This window comes from Pundamilia nyererei, unplaced genomic scaffold (assembly GCF_000239375.1).
Source record: "Pundamilia nyererei isolate P.nyererei 1_Seehausen unplaced genomic scaffold, PunNye1.0 scaffold00076, whole genome shotgun sequence".
Taxonomy (NCBI): domain Eukaryota; kingdom Metazoa; phylum Chordata; class Actinopteri; order Cichliformes; family Cichlidae; genus Pundamilia; species Pundamilia nyererei.
This window is the reverse complement of record NW_005187477.1, coordinates 942,075-954,772: the sequence shown is the minus strand read 5'-3', so window position 1 is coordinate 954,772 and position 12,698 is coordinate 942,075. Positions and strand designations below refer to the sequence as shown.

Sequence of the window (12,698 nt, the reverse complement as noted above, 5' to 3'; positions counted from 1 at the left end):
CTAACCAGGAGTCAAAGGCAGATAGAGATTGATTGAGAAAGAGAGAGGCTGCAGGTGTGAGCCGAGATCAGGGACCCATGCAGGGCTCTAGGCAGTAAGGAACCCTCCCCCTGCCACCCGGGACCACCAAAGGAGCACATCAAAGACTACACTAGAATATCCAGCCATGCTCCATAGCCGGATCTGTGTTGCTTGGGACACTTTCACTTTAGTTATGACACAAGAAAATGGTGCCATGATGTCAGCTTGGACAGGGTTATGACCTGAAATCAATCAAGGTCAAATGTTTTGCCAAACAACTGCTACTCTCCAAGTAAGGAAAAACTTTGATGGACCTTATATAGGCGGTACTTCTCCAAATCTCAGAAAGGCATATTGTAAAGTTGAATTGTTTAAGTAAGTAAAACAAAAATATTCATCTGAGCAGAGCAAGCAATACTTACTCTGGGAAATATGTGTCAATTAAAACATGCCAAACTGAAAGCTTACATCCCTTAAAGGACGTTGATTGTTTGCATCCAGCCTGTAAAGTACTGCCACCTGGTGGCCACAGTTGGTTATTGTCTCCGAAGGCTAGCTTTGTGTCTGAGCCGCTGGAATGTGTAGTTGTTGTCATTTTCATGACAACATGAACATGACAACTTAAACTCTAAAATCGATCTCAGTGTTAGCACAAATACATTCCTGTTATTTATACGTTGAACTCGTTGGCTTTAATAAAGTTTCTTGTGTCTTGGTTTTATTTTAACAGCAGCTGTTTTTCTGTTATGTTTTTGCTCAATTATAAGACTATAAAAAAACACTCGGGAGGGTCACCAACAATTTGCTTACTGTTTGTGTTTGCCATCCTGAGTAATGGCAGTGGGCGTTACCTCAAAATAAGGTTAAAATATTTCTCCAGTCAAACACCTGGAAGCTTTAACCCCATGATAAAAAAACAACAAACAAAAAGACCAACTTTCCCTGTCTTTGTACCTCGAGGCCCTCCAGCCAGGCTCCATTATTAATACACTTGTCTGCTAAATGCTTTATCCATCCTTTACCTAACTTAGTTTAAATCAAATCCCAAAATGTCCCCATCTCCAACCTCATCTCTCTTGTGCATTTTCTGTTCTTGCAAAAAGATCTCATAAGTACCAAAACACACACACAAATGTCGAGCACTCTGTGACGTTAGCGATGCTATCTTGAGATCAAAGTAGCTGACTGCCTTTTATAACTCAAGTAGTCCAATTTCATTCAGAAGCAGACACCCCGAGAAGGCTTTTGATAATCTACACTGTCTGATGAGATTTCCATTGAAATAAGTTAGGAAGAGGAAAGGAAAGATACAGAACTGGGAAGTAAATCTGAGAGACGAGGAAATGGGACAATTGAAGGAAGAATGATGGGGGAGTGGAAGAAGACGGCACAAGAAAGAAGACAAAATGGAGAAAAGAAGTGGAGACAAGAAGCTCTGTAGTTAAAGCTGATTGATCAATCTATTTTTGCTCATTTTTTGAATTGCTTCTGTCGCAGCCTCTTTGCTCCATGTCTCCCTGAATCACACTCCATCTCTCATGCCCTCACTTTTCCAGTGTTTATAAGTCATCTGTCAGATAGGCAGACGTGTAGATGGAACAAAACTCGTCCCTGTAATTTATTCTGCTGTTTTTGCCAACATTCATTCCTTCTCCTGCATGATGACTTCCATTTGTCAGCCGCCTCTGCGTCTTTAAAATGAATCCATTTGCCTCTGAGTTGCTCCGTTTCTTTATTGCGAAGAGATGCAGTTTGGCAACAAATGCTAAAAGATGAAATGAGAATTGGTGTCGTGATGACTCAGTGGGTTCAACTATATTCTCGCAACATCAAATCTGACTCATGACTTCCTCTGCGTGTCAGCTCCCTCTTCTGCCCTTCCTTCTCGCTAACTGCCATAATAAAAATATAATAGGAATGGGGGTAAGACGCACGCTTTAATTTGTTTAGACCACAGCTTGAGTGCTGCTCTTACAGCCGAAAGATCTTTGCATCAGCTGGAAAATTTGTCAATAAAAAAATCGGTTCATGAGGAATCACAGTAAATAATCAAATGTGTTTAAGCCTTGTGATGTTTTCATTAATCTACTGAAAGGAGCAACAGTAAATGGATCTGCTATTCTATGTGTATGTGCAGCTTGATATGTCAATGTGCTTCTGCTCCGTAGGTTTGAAGTATCGATCACAACATTGCTGCCGTACCTGATAAAGTGATAATAAACTAATTCTGAACTTCTTGTTCTTGTTTCAGGTGTCAGAAAGGACTGACAGTGGAAGCAGATGACAGAAAGGTCAGTTTGAAAGCTTTTTGTTCAATCGCAACTTATTTTTTGTCACCAGCACAGGAAGGAGATTCTCCCTCCTTTGACCTTGTTCCTGTGGACAGACCCTGGGTCCGTTCAAATAAAACAAAACAAAACACATAGAAAGTATGGAGCAGCGAACTGGAGGAGAAAGAAAAGACATGTCAGCACTTACTGAGGAGATGAGTGTTTGAGAGTAATGCAAAAGAAGCATTTTGAGATCACATGTGGCAGCCACTCATTAGATGGACTTTATAGCAAACATTTTCACAAAAACCCCCCTTCAAAAAATCCCAATCCAAATGCTTGCACACCCACGCACATATAATGTCAACCATTGACAGGCCAGTATGAGCGACCGTGCACCATCAGGTCAGAGTGGACAATATCTACAAGTAGGACAGGCTGCAGGAGTGAGACAGCCCTCGATCTGATCATAGTGGCGTCTATGTGAAACTGCATCCACTCTGCGGCATCTGCTGTGGGGCCCAATCAAACCAGATATGACGCATAAAGGATTTCCTTTGCAAACAACTGATGCAGTTTTAATAAGCTAATTAATGAAGCTGTAATCTGTCACTTAAGGGCTGTTTAAGCAGCTGAGCCACTTTAGCTCTGATTATGCTTCATCACCGATCTGATGGTGAATTTTCCCATAAAGGAAACTCATCAAGATTGGAATATAAATATTTTTAAGCATTTAAATAAGGGTTAATTTGCTTAAGCATAAGTGGATGTTTGTTTATCAAATGGTCATAAATAACAGAAAATGTTATGTAAAGTAACACAGACTTATTACCATAACACAATTGTCAAAATTATTGGTGTGCAATGAATTTGCAGTTTTCTTGTCTTTGAAATGGTTTGTGTGAAGATGGAGGTCGGCTGCAGCCAGCTGCCATCTTCAAAGGGGCTTTGGTGCAAGTCAGCGATTAAATGGCAGTGCAGAGCCATCAGTGTAATATCAGTTTATGACTGAAAGGAGTGACGCTGGCAATAACATGCAAACTGTTCATGATTATACATGATTCACTACCATACATTGTTGTAACTCTCAGATCTGTTGCATAAACAGAACAATTCACATCACCTACTCAGATCTAGAGTCCTGCTCATATATTTGAAACAAATCCATGTTAATTGCCTCTTGGGGATAAATAAAGTCTTTCTGATTCTGATTCCGATCAAAAGCTAACCAATGACGTCGCTGTGTGATTTTTACTCTAATGGCACTGAAATGATTTTATAGCTCAGAGACATTTTAAAGGCTAATTGAATTATATTCAGGTCATGTACATTATACACACATTATATTCTTATCTCTTCTCTATTGTTTTGCAGTTAAACAGAAGTCCAACACATCAGGGTAGTTTTTAATTTTTAATTGAATTTTACATTTGTTATCAGTTCAAATGCAGGCTCCAGACTTGTTGAGGAATTTTGGAAAATTCAGATTTAATGAGAATATCAGCACAGCGTGATGCTTCTGCGTGTTTAGATGATACATTTACACACCAGCTCAGGCATGTCAGACACATCTGTGTACATATGGCCCTGCTGTTGTGCATGTGATTGGTGTGATTATGAGCTATTGCCCCTGCTGCCTGGGAACATGTAGGGCTAAATTTGACAACTATGTGAACTCCACATGGAAGCTATTTGAAATATCTGAGTCAGAATTGAGGACCACTGCAGATTTTAAAGGCCTGGTCAAACTTTGATTCATTGTGATGAACATGAGCATGAACTATTTAGAGTGCTATTAATAATCCATCTTTAATTTGTCTTTAAAGGAAAGATAAAGCTTTCTCCATCTCCATGTCAAGAAGCATCTCCGTACTAAGTAAAGTTAAATTTTTTTTGCCTTCCAAATCACTCCGGGTACTTTATTGTTCACTTATATTGCCATATTTGGAATACTGTGTGGAAATTTGGGGAAACACATATAAAACTGCACTTCAACCAATATGTAAAATTTAAAAAAAAGCAATCAGGATGATTAATAAAGCAGGATTTAGAGACCATACTAACATCATGTTTTTGAAATTAAAAATACTGAAGTTTATGGATCTTATAAAATATAAAACTGCAAAAATTATGTACAAGGCCAGATACAATATGTTACCAGGAAATATACAGAGGATGTTCTATGACAGAGAAGGAGACTATGAATTGGGGGGGAAATTGAATCTAAGGATTCTTAAAGCACGGTCAAAGGTTAAAACCTTTTGTGTCACTATTTATGGGGTAAAACTGTGGAATAGTTTTACTATAGATCTACAGCAATGCTCAGGAATTAGTAAGTTCATGAAAATACTTCGAAAACTGATTTCGGAAGGATATGATACCGATAAAGATGATCACCCATTGTATGTATAAAAATATCAAATTATATCCAAATTATATCAATCACGGTAGCCAAGTTTATATAGGTTCTCCTCGTGTATCGTGTGGAGTATGTGATGATGGGAATTAGGTGAATTATGTGGGATCAATAAGATGTTGAGCAGGGGTAGGAATTAATAAGTATGTTCATACTTCTTCCTACTCCTTTTCAGACCAAACATTGTTACATTATGTCAGACGATTTTGTTTTATTTCATTATATATTTTTTGTTTATCTGAACACATACGTGTGTGTGTATATCTACATATATATTCGTATCTGTAAATGAAAATATATGTAGTGTGTATATATTGTTTTTTGTTTTATATGTCTGAAACAAATAAAGATACAATACAATACAAAAAAAACATGTTGAAATGTAGTCAATTAGACAAACATGAAATTGAAGTACTCTCCAATATATCTCTATTGTGCAGGGCCAGTAATATGATTTTATGAATGCAATTCTCATAAATCTGCAGTCAAACTACTGTTTGTGTTCTCCTGTCCACATAACAGGAGACAGTTTTGGCTGTGTTGTTGTTGCAGTAAATGCAGAAATGCTCCACAGTCAAATAATCAGATTGTTAATTTACTTTTTTTAAACTTTAAACTTCTTTAAAAATGATTTTTAACCATCAGCTGCCTGATCCAACATGTATGATAGCTGGAGATTTATCATCCTGGGTCTTAGATGACAACAAACATGCACCTCCAATAAACAGCCCGAACTTAAACACAGCTATTTTACCTTTAAATAAAAAGACTGAGGGAGGTGATTAATCATCTCTTTATTGCTGAGTTTTTAAGTTTACCTTCCCCTCTGCTCTTTTCAACAGATCTTCTTTTTAAATCAGCCGTGCAAAAGTGTCCTGCATGCATTTTACTTTGTTTTACTCTATACACCCCCCTATAGTACTTGACTGTGTGTAGTCTGATAGTGCCTATGTACTGAACAGAGATGTGAGTCATCAAGAAGGTTGGTACACACTCCTTCCAGTCCCTGGTGACCAACTCTCTGTGTTTAGGGAGTGGTCGTTCACTGGGCACCATCTCACCACATTTTGCACCTCCACTCTGTAGACTGATTCATCATTGATTGAAGAGAAACTGGTGCCAAACCGTGATGATGCTTTGACAAGAAACTGAGGATCCAGTTACATATACTGGTGAGCTGAGATCCAACTGGTGCAGTCTGTGGGTGAGCAGTATTAAAGGCAGAGCTACTGTCTACAAATAGCATCCTAACATATGTGACCCGTTCTTCTTGATGAGTCAGGGCTGTATGGAGAGAGGGATGGTATCCTGTGATGTGATTGCAGAGAGGTAAGGATATTGGCCTCGATGTGGGAGAGGACCAGTCTTTCACTTTCAGTTTGCTTTCTCTGGCACTGAAGCATCGATGGCTGACTTGAGGCATGCATGGACCGTTTCCACAGATAGGAATAAGTTAAAGATACACAGATTTTAGTCCTGGATCTCCATCTGGTCCAGCAGTTTTCCATGGCCTGGCCTTGCAGAGTTTAGTGTGGGAGACTCGGCATGCTCTGTGGTTGTTATCTTCGTAAGTGGAGTGTGGTTACTGGAGTGAAAGTGGGCAACAAAAGTGCTGACTTTTTTGGCCAAAGTGTTGTGCCTTTGTGGTCAGTTAATGGCTGTGATGCTTTTCCACATGCCCCTGGTATCATTGCTGTTAAAGTGATCCTCCACACACTTCCTGGAGATAGATTTTTTTTTTTTTACTTGACCTGGTAACACTGCAGGCTGTGGGGATCTCAGAGTTATGCTTTGTGAAGGGATTTCACCTCTTTGTTCATCCATGTTTCGGTATTTGGGATGGATTTTATCTTTTTGTCCATGATTGTTCAGATAGTAGCACCTGTAAGAAGAACAGTGGATGTATATTCCTGTGTGCTCTGTGCAGCTTGCTGAGCACACAGTTCCCATTGTGTTTGTTCAAAACAGTCCTGGAGTTGTTGTTTCTGCACAGCTCTGTGTGCGGCAATCAGAAACAATGGAAGATGGTCAGAGTTGCACGAGTTGGAGTAGGGAGGGCTTGTAGGAGTCGTTAACATTGCTGGATGGTTTATTCCAGCTGTTTGTTGCCTCGGTAGTGCACTGCACATGTTGGTCTGTCAACAGTATTTCCTGTTTCTGTCAGGATACTCTTAAAGTTAAAGGAAATGATGTTTGCAAATTTCACCACTTTTTAATAATTCCATGTGTCTGTATAAACACTTCATGCTTTTGTACTGTAACAGAATTAAAAGCACAGATAAAGAACAAATGAAGAAAACATAAGAACGTGCTTAAGTGCTGCGTTTATTTCTGCTTAATAGTTGAACATCCTCCAAATGTTGTGATTTGGTGATTTCTGCCAGAGAAACGCACATGATCAACACAAAAGATAACAGTGAGCTTCTCAACTCACGTTGTTTGTTTTGGAGAATGCCCTGAATACCAGAAATATGATAATAATTGAAGATTAATAAATTTTTTCTCTATTCTGATCCCAGAATCTGTGTTTGGTGGGTGGGGGAGCCTTTCACACACTACCCTACAGTAGTGGTGATGCTGGAGGCAGTGGAGGATTTATGCAGTAAACCGCAAGTTTATGTAAAAATTGTAGCTACGTAAGAAAATGACTTTGCAGGAATTTTGTTGTCTTTTTATATGAGCTCTGCCATAATGTTTTGTGCATTTTTATGCTACTAGGTTTTAAACGTGCACATCAGTGACATTAACACTTCACAGTTAATCTCTTGTGGTCAATATGTAAGCAAAGAAGCAAACAGTAACTGAAAAACAAGCCCTGATGCAAACGCAAGAGGGAAACCATTTGGACTTAAACATCTTTATTAAAGAGGGAGCAGTGGAGAAAGAGAAACAATTAATTCACTGTTAGCTTGCTTAGTGGGACTACAGGGAGGGAGTTAAACAGATGGATCATATGATGCTTCATTGCCCCAATATGTGAGTGCTGTGTTTAGCTACGGTGCCCTGGAGAAGTTCATTTATTCATGGAGGCCTTTATGGAAGAATCTTATAGATACTGAAAGGAATCTGTTACTATTTTAACAGATATGAGTTTTGACGTGACTAGGATTATGGAAGTTGATCAGTATTATGTTTGTTTTTTAAAAGAAGAAATGATAAGTAAAAGATGACGTCGTAGTCCAACACCAGGCTGGTCATACAGGAGATCTGTATCTGTATCTGAGGCCACCTGGTTGTTGAACATAGACATATATGTTGATGTGATTAACTTCAAATGTGCACTCACAGTTCAGAAGTCCTTTGTTATGTATGATTGTCTATCATGGGGGAACAATTACAAACAAGGAGAGAACCCAAAAGACTGGCGACAACTGAACCTGATACCAAACAAGCAACCAGACCAGCTCGATCCAGTTCCATGCAGGGTTTCTTTGAGGTCCATGAGCACGTGGACAGAGCGCAGTACTTTCTCATAGCATATATGCTGTTTTTGCATAAACACAAAAGAAAAATGAATGAAAGCTGGTGTCCATGGATTTTAAGGTTTCTGTGCGTTACTTTATGGCATTAAAAGGTTGGTATGGTTATTAATGTTTTTAATTGGAACAGTCAAGTTTTCTCTTAGATTTTTCCCCTAGAGCTGCAAAACATCAGCAGACCAGATTTTCAACTGAAGTGTTTTTTTCCCCCCAGAAAACTTCAAACCTTAAATATTCTCCATCCATAAGATTTCTGATTGAGTTCCAGTAAGACAGTCCCAGCACTGTTCTCTTGAATGAATTCCAATAGATTTAACTCCTTTAAGTTTGTTGTGTGGTCTTTGAAGTCTGTTCAAACCGAAACCAATCCCCGTGTGCAGCACGCCTGTCTTCAGACACACGTGCGGCAGATGGTGTGTTCACGTCTCTGGGTGAAAAAAATATAGAAGAAAAAAGAAAAAACCCTTCACTTCTCCAAAGTTATGTTTTATGTTTAAAGACTTTAACAAAGCATTGAACCAATCAGTGAGTTGACTGTGGATCAGCAACTCCTTGGACTGAATTTTCACCTTGTGGTCATACGCCAACCAGTCAAGTTACAGTTCACACCCATGTCTATTCAGACTCATATGAAGACAAACATGTGAATAAAAGATCCTATTAATCGGCTTAGTAACCAACCAAATGTAAATACTGTCACAGTCTCCTCTTCTGTTTACATCACAGTGAACTCAGTGAACGCATAACATGTTGAGTAAGGTGGTTGTTGTGAATGATGGTGAAGTGCGAGCGTGCATTAGAGAGTTAAGGGTGACCTTTGTGAGACATCACAGGTCAAAGGCAATAATTCAAAATCATTGTTTCATAGAGCAACAAAATAGTCCCTGCCCTCCGACAGGGTCAGTTTAAAATTGTTTCCAAAAAACAAAAATATTCCACCTTTGTTGGTCCCTTTGTTCCCAGAGACAGTGGGCCAGGCTGCAGAGCCCAGCGTTGACAGGCTCTTCAGCTGGACTTTGACACCAATTATCCTGCCACACTAGCTATACAAACTCACACAATGTCTGTTGACTATTCTGTCACACAACCTCTGGAGTCTTTCTCACTTCTACCACCCTTATTACGTCTCTCTGCCTGCCTTTCTTTGGCCCTCATCATTCTGTCTTTGCAGCTGTCAGATCATTGTGAAATACCACCACCTCCCCAAGAGGTTCACAGTATTTTCCTTTGTGTCATCATATCTGTGTTCACATGAATGTGATAAATGTATATTTCCAAGGCCAGTTTCAGATCCCCAACAGTGCTGTGTTAAAAACATACGAGGGTTGTGTTTTTGTGGAGTACTATGAAGGTGATTCTCTTGTTACGGAGCTGTATTGACTTAGTCATTTGTGCTATAAACCTAACCTGCTCCAGATTAAACAGCGCAAGATCCATATGATGCAATCAAGGCCTTAAGTTTTTCGGCAGTGTCTCAAGTCTTTGTCTTTCCCAGATCAACTTTTTGCTGCCTTTTTTCCAAGCTTTAAATATGCTGAACTCTATGAATGTAGTCTTTACCAGTTATTATGACCACAGCTTTTAAAGAGTGCACGTTTAATACTACATTACTCTGCAGCACAGAGAGATGTCACAGAATTATGTGTTATGATGTGTTTTACCACCTACCACTGATCCAATCATCTGGTTGGGTATGTTGAAGTTTGTTGTACAAGGTCCAGGTTCAATTAAGTTTTCTGTATAGGGGCACCAAATCACAACAATAGATTGCTTCAAGGCACTTTATATTGTGAGGTAAAGACTCTACAATTATACAAAAAACCAGAGAAAACCCAACGATCATATGACGCCCTATGAGCAAGCACTTTGGCGACAGTGGGAAAGAAAAACTCCCTTTTAACAGGAAGAAACCTCCGGCAGAACCAGGCTCATGGAGGGGCCTGCAGAGCGAGAGCGAAGTGCACTAATAGGCTGATATGGTACTACAAGGTCATTAAGATAAGATGGGGCCTGAATATTTAAGACCTTGTATGTGAGGAGCAGGATTTTGAATTCAATTCTGGATTTAACAGGAAGCCAATGAAGGGAAGCCAAAACAGGAGAAATCTGCTCTCTCTTTCTAGTCCCTGTCAGGACTCTTGCTGCAGCATTTAGGATCAGCTGAAGGCTTTTCAGTGAGTTTTTTGGACATCCTGATAAAAATGAATTACAGTCGTCCAGCCTGGAAGTAATAAATGCATGAACTAGTTTTTCAGCGTCACTCTGAGACAGGATATTTCAAATTTTAGAGATGTTGCACAAATGGAAGAAAGCAGTCTTACATATTTGTTTAATCCTTTAGAGCCGGTCAGAGCGGGCACGCTCTGTTTTGCGTAACTATTTATAAATCCCGGTAGCTCTGCAACCACATAAGCTGGCGCAATAATTTTTTTTGCATATGAAACCGGAGGAGTTTTACTTACATCGTATGCCATCAGCTTGTACTAGGTCACGGTTTCCTTCCACATAAAGCTTTGCAAAAACTGCATAAAAAGCACTTGCATCAACAAAAACATAATATTCCAGAAACACGCTTTGCCGATCCGATCAGCTGTTCATAACACTTCCTATGTTGGAATAGACATCAGCGCGAACTTTTGCATGTCCGCCATGACCTGCCCGAAACCGGAAGTGGTGTCATTTTCGCAGAAATGTAGTTTTTTTTTACCATCAGGGCCTCAGGGCCTATACTGGTGTTTTTAAAAGTTATGTTTGACTTTATGACTTTCTGTGTCGTTTCTGGGATGCTTAGGACTCATATTGCACTGCTGGAAATAGTTTATTTTGATGCATATGCTGCTTTTTTGCAAATTTGCAGTATAATATTTATTTTCGTTTTTCCTGCAGTATATAAAAATTGGTGTATTTCAAAAATAAAACTATGAAGACACTCAAAATAAATTTCCTGTGGTGTAAACTATTTTTTGCAACTTTATTGTATTTAAAGTTTTGAGGGATAAACCTCAAACTTCTCCAAGTAGAAATATATGTAAACAAAAGCAAAAACGATTTTCAATTTTTTTGTAGTTTATTGCACTTTTTTGCAATTTATGTAATTAATATGCACTTAATGAATACATATTATTAAAATCTGGGCTATAATTGTTGTATTGATGTATAGCAACTTGAAATGCTCCCAAAAATGGCTCCACACCATGTAAAAATATAATATAAGCTCTGGCGGACTTGGTTCTATGGTAGGTCTTAAAGGGTTAATATGTGCGTCGAAGGACATGTCCTGGTCAAAAATGACACCAAGGTTCCTCACAGCGTTACTGGAGGCCAAGGTAATGCCATCCAGACTAAGAATCTGGTTAGATACCATATTTCTAAGATTTTTAGGGCTGAGGAATCTCAGTTTTATTTGAATTTAGAAGCAGAAAATTAGATGTAGTCCAGGTCTTTGTATCCTTAAGACATTCCTGCAGTTTAACTAATTAGTGTGTTTAGAATAAGTGATGTGACAATAAAAACAAATGAAGTAGGAGGTTCTGGGGATTTGTGCCACAGAAACTGTGACTTTTTTTTACATTTCTGTAATATATCATAGAAGAGAGACTATGGAGGCAATTTGCCTCAGCGAGCCTGCTCCTCCTTTTCCTTCATGTCATACAAGTACTTTTACATTTTAACACCTTGACACTCCATGGTAATGCAAAGATAATACAACAGGCAGGTATCCAGAACTGACAGAACCACTGTCCTTTCTCTGTTTAACCTCTGCTATACATTATGAGCATTTTATTGGTGCCTTAGCCTTACACTGTGACCTTGACATCCTCCCATCGTCCTCCCATCATCATTTTACTCCATTTTCTGGTTTGAACCTTAAAAGGGAAAGACAGAGTCACTAAAGATGGGACGGAGGACGTGAAGTTCCATCAAACAACATTGCACTGTCCCGTTAACAAGCAGCAAACTTTGTGATTTCCTGGTAGCAGTATATCTCGGTTATACGATTGAAAAAAGAAATTCAAAAATATTAAGTGTGTGCGTTAAACTGTCTGTCACATTTACAATGTCCCAGTGCTTCACTTCACAATCACCAACAACTTGGAGAATATTGTGTTTGTGGCTTTTCGTCTTAGATCTCATCATGTCAATCTCAAGGCAGAATCTGTATTTGTGAGATTCACAGTGTTGTAAGGTTTATGTTTCACATTATCAAGAAATAATTACTTCTCAAAAGCAAAGTAGATACTCAGTGGAGGCAGTAGAAGTGGCACGAACTGGAAGGGAGTTACTCACTAATTAATTCTGACTGTTGCCTTTTCTTTGATTCCATTAAGGTAATGGCAGCGCCGCATTTAGGCTTTTGACTGTGTCTCCAGTGCCACTGATCTTCCTGATTATTCTGTTGTAGACAAGAAACTACACCATTAACATCAAACCATAATGGCTCACCGAACATTAGGATGATAAGTCAATTTTAGTGTGTGTGTGTGTGTGTGTGTGTGTGTGTGTGTGTGTGTG

At 39.0% G+C, this 12,698-nt stretch overlaps 1 protein-coding gene across 2 annotated transcripts in view; it reads left to right on the top strand.

Annotated features, from left to right (window-relative positions):
• The window catches only part of LOC102192222 (leucine-rich repeat and fibronectin type III domain-containing protein 1-like protein), a 394,097-nt gene that overhangs the window by 78,054 nt on the left and 303,345 nt on the right, over window positions 1-12,698 (top strand). For both annotated transcript variants that reach the window (XM_005737443.2, XM_005737442.2), the window contains exon 2: window positions 2,273-2,312. The gene's annotated coding sequence lies outside the window, so the exon portion shown is untranslated. The remainder of the gene's footprint in view (window positions 1-2,272; window positions 2,313-12,698) is intronic.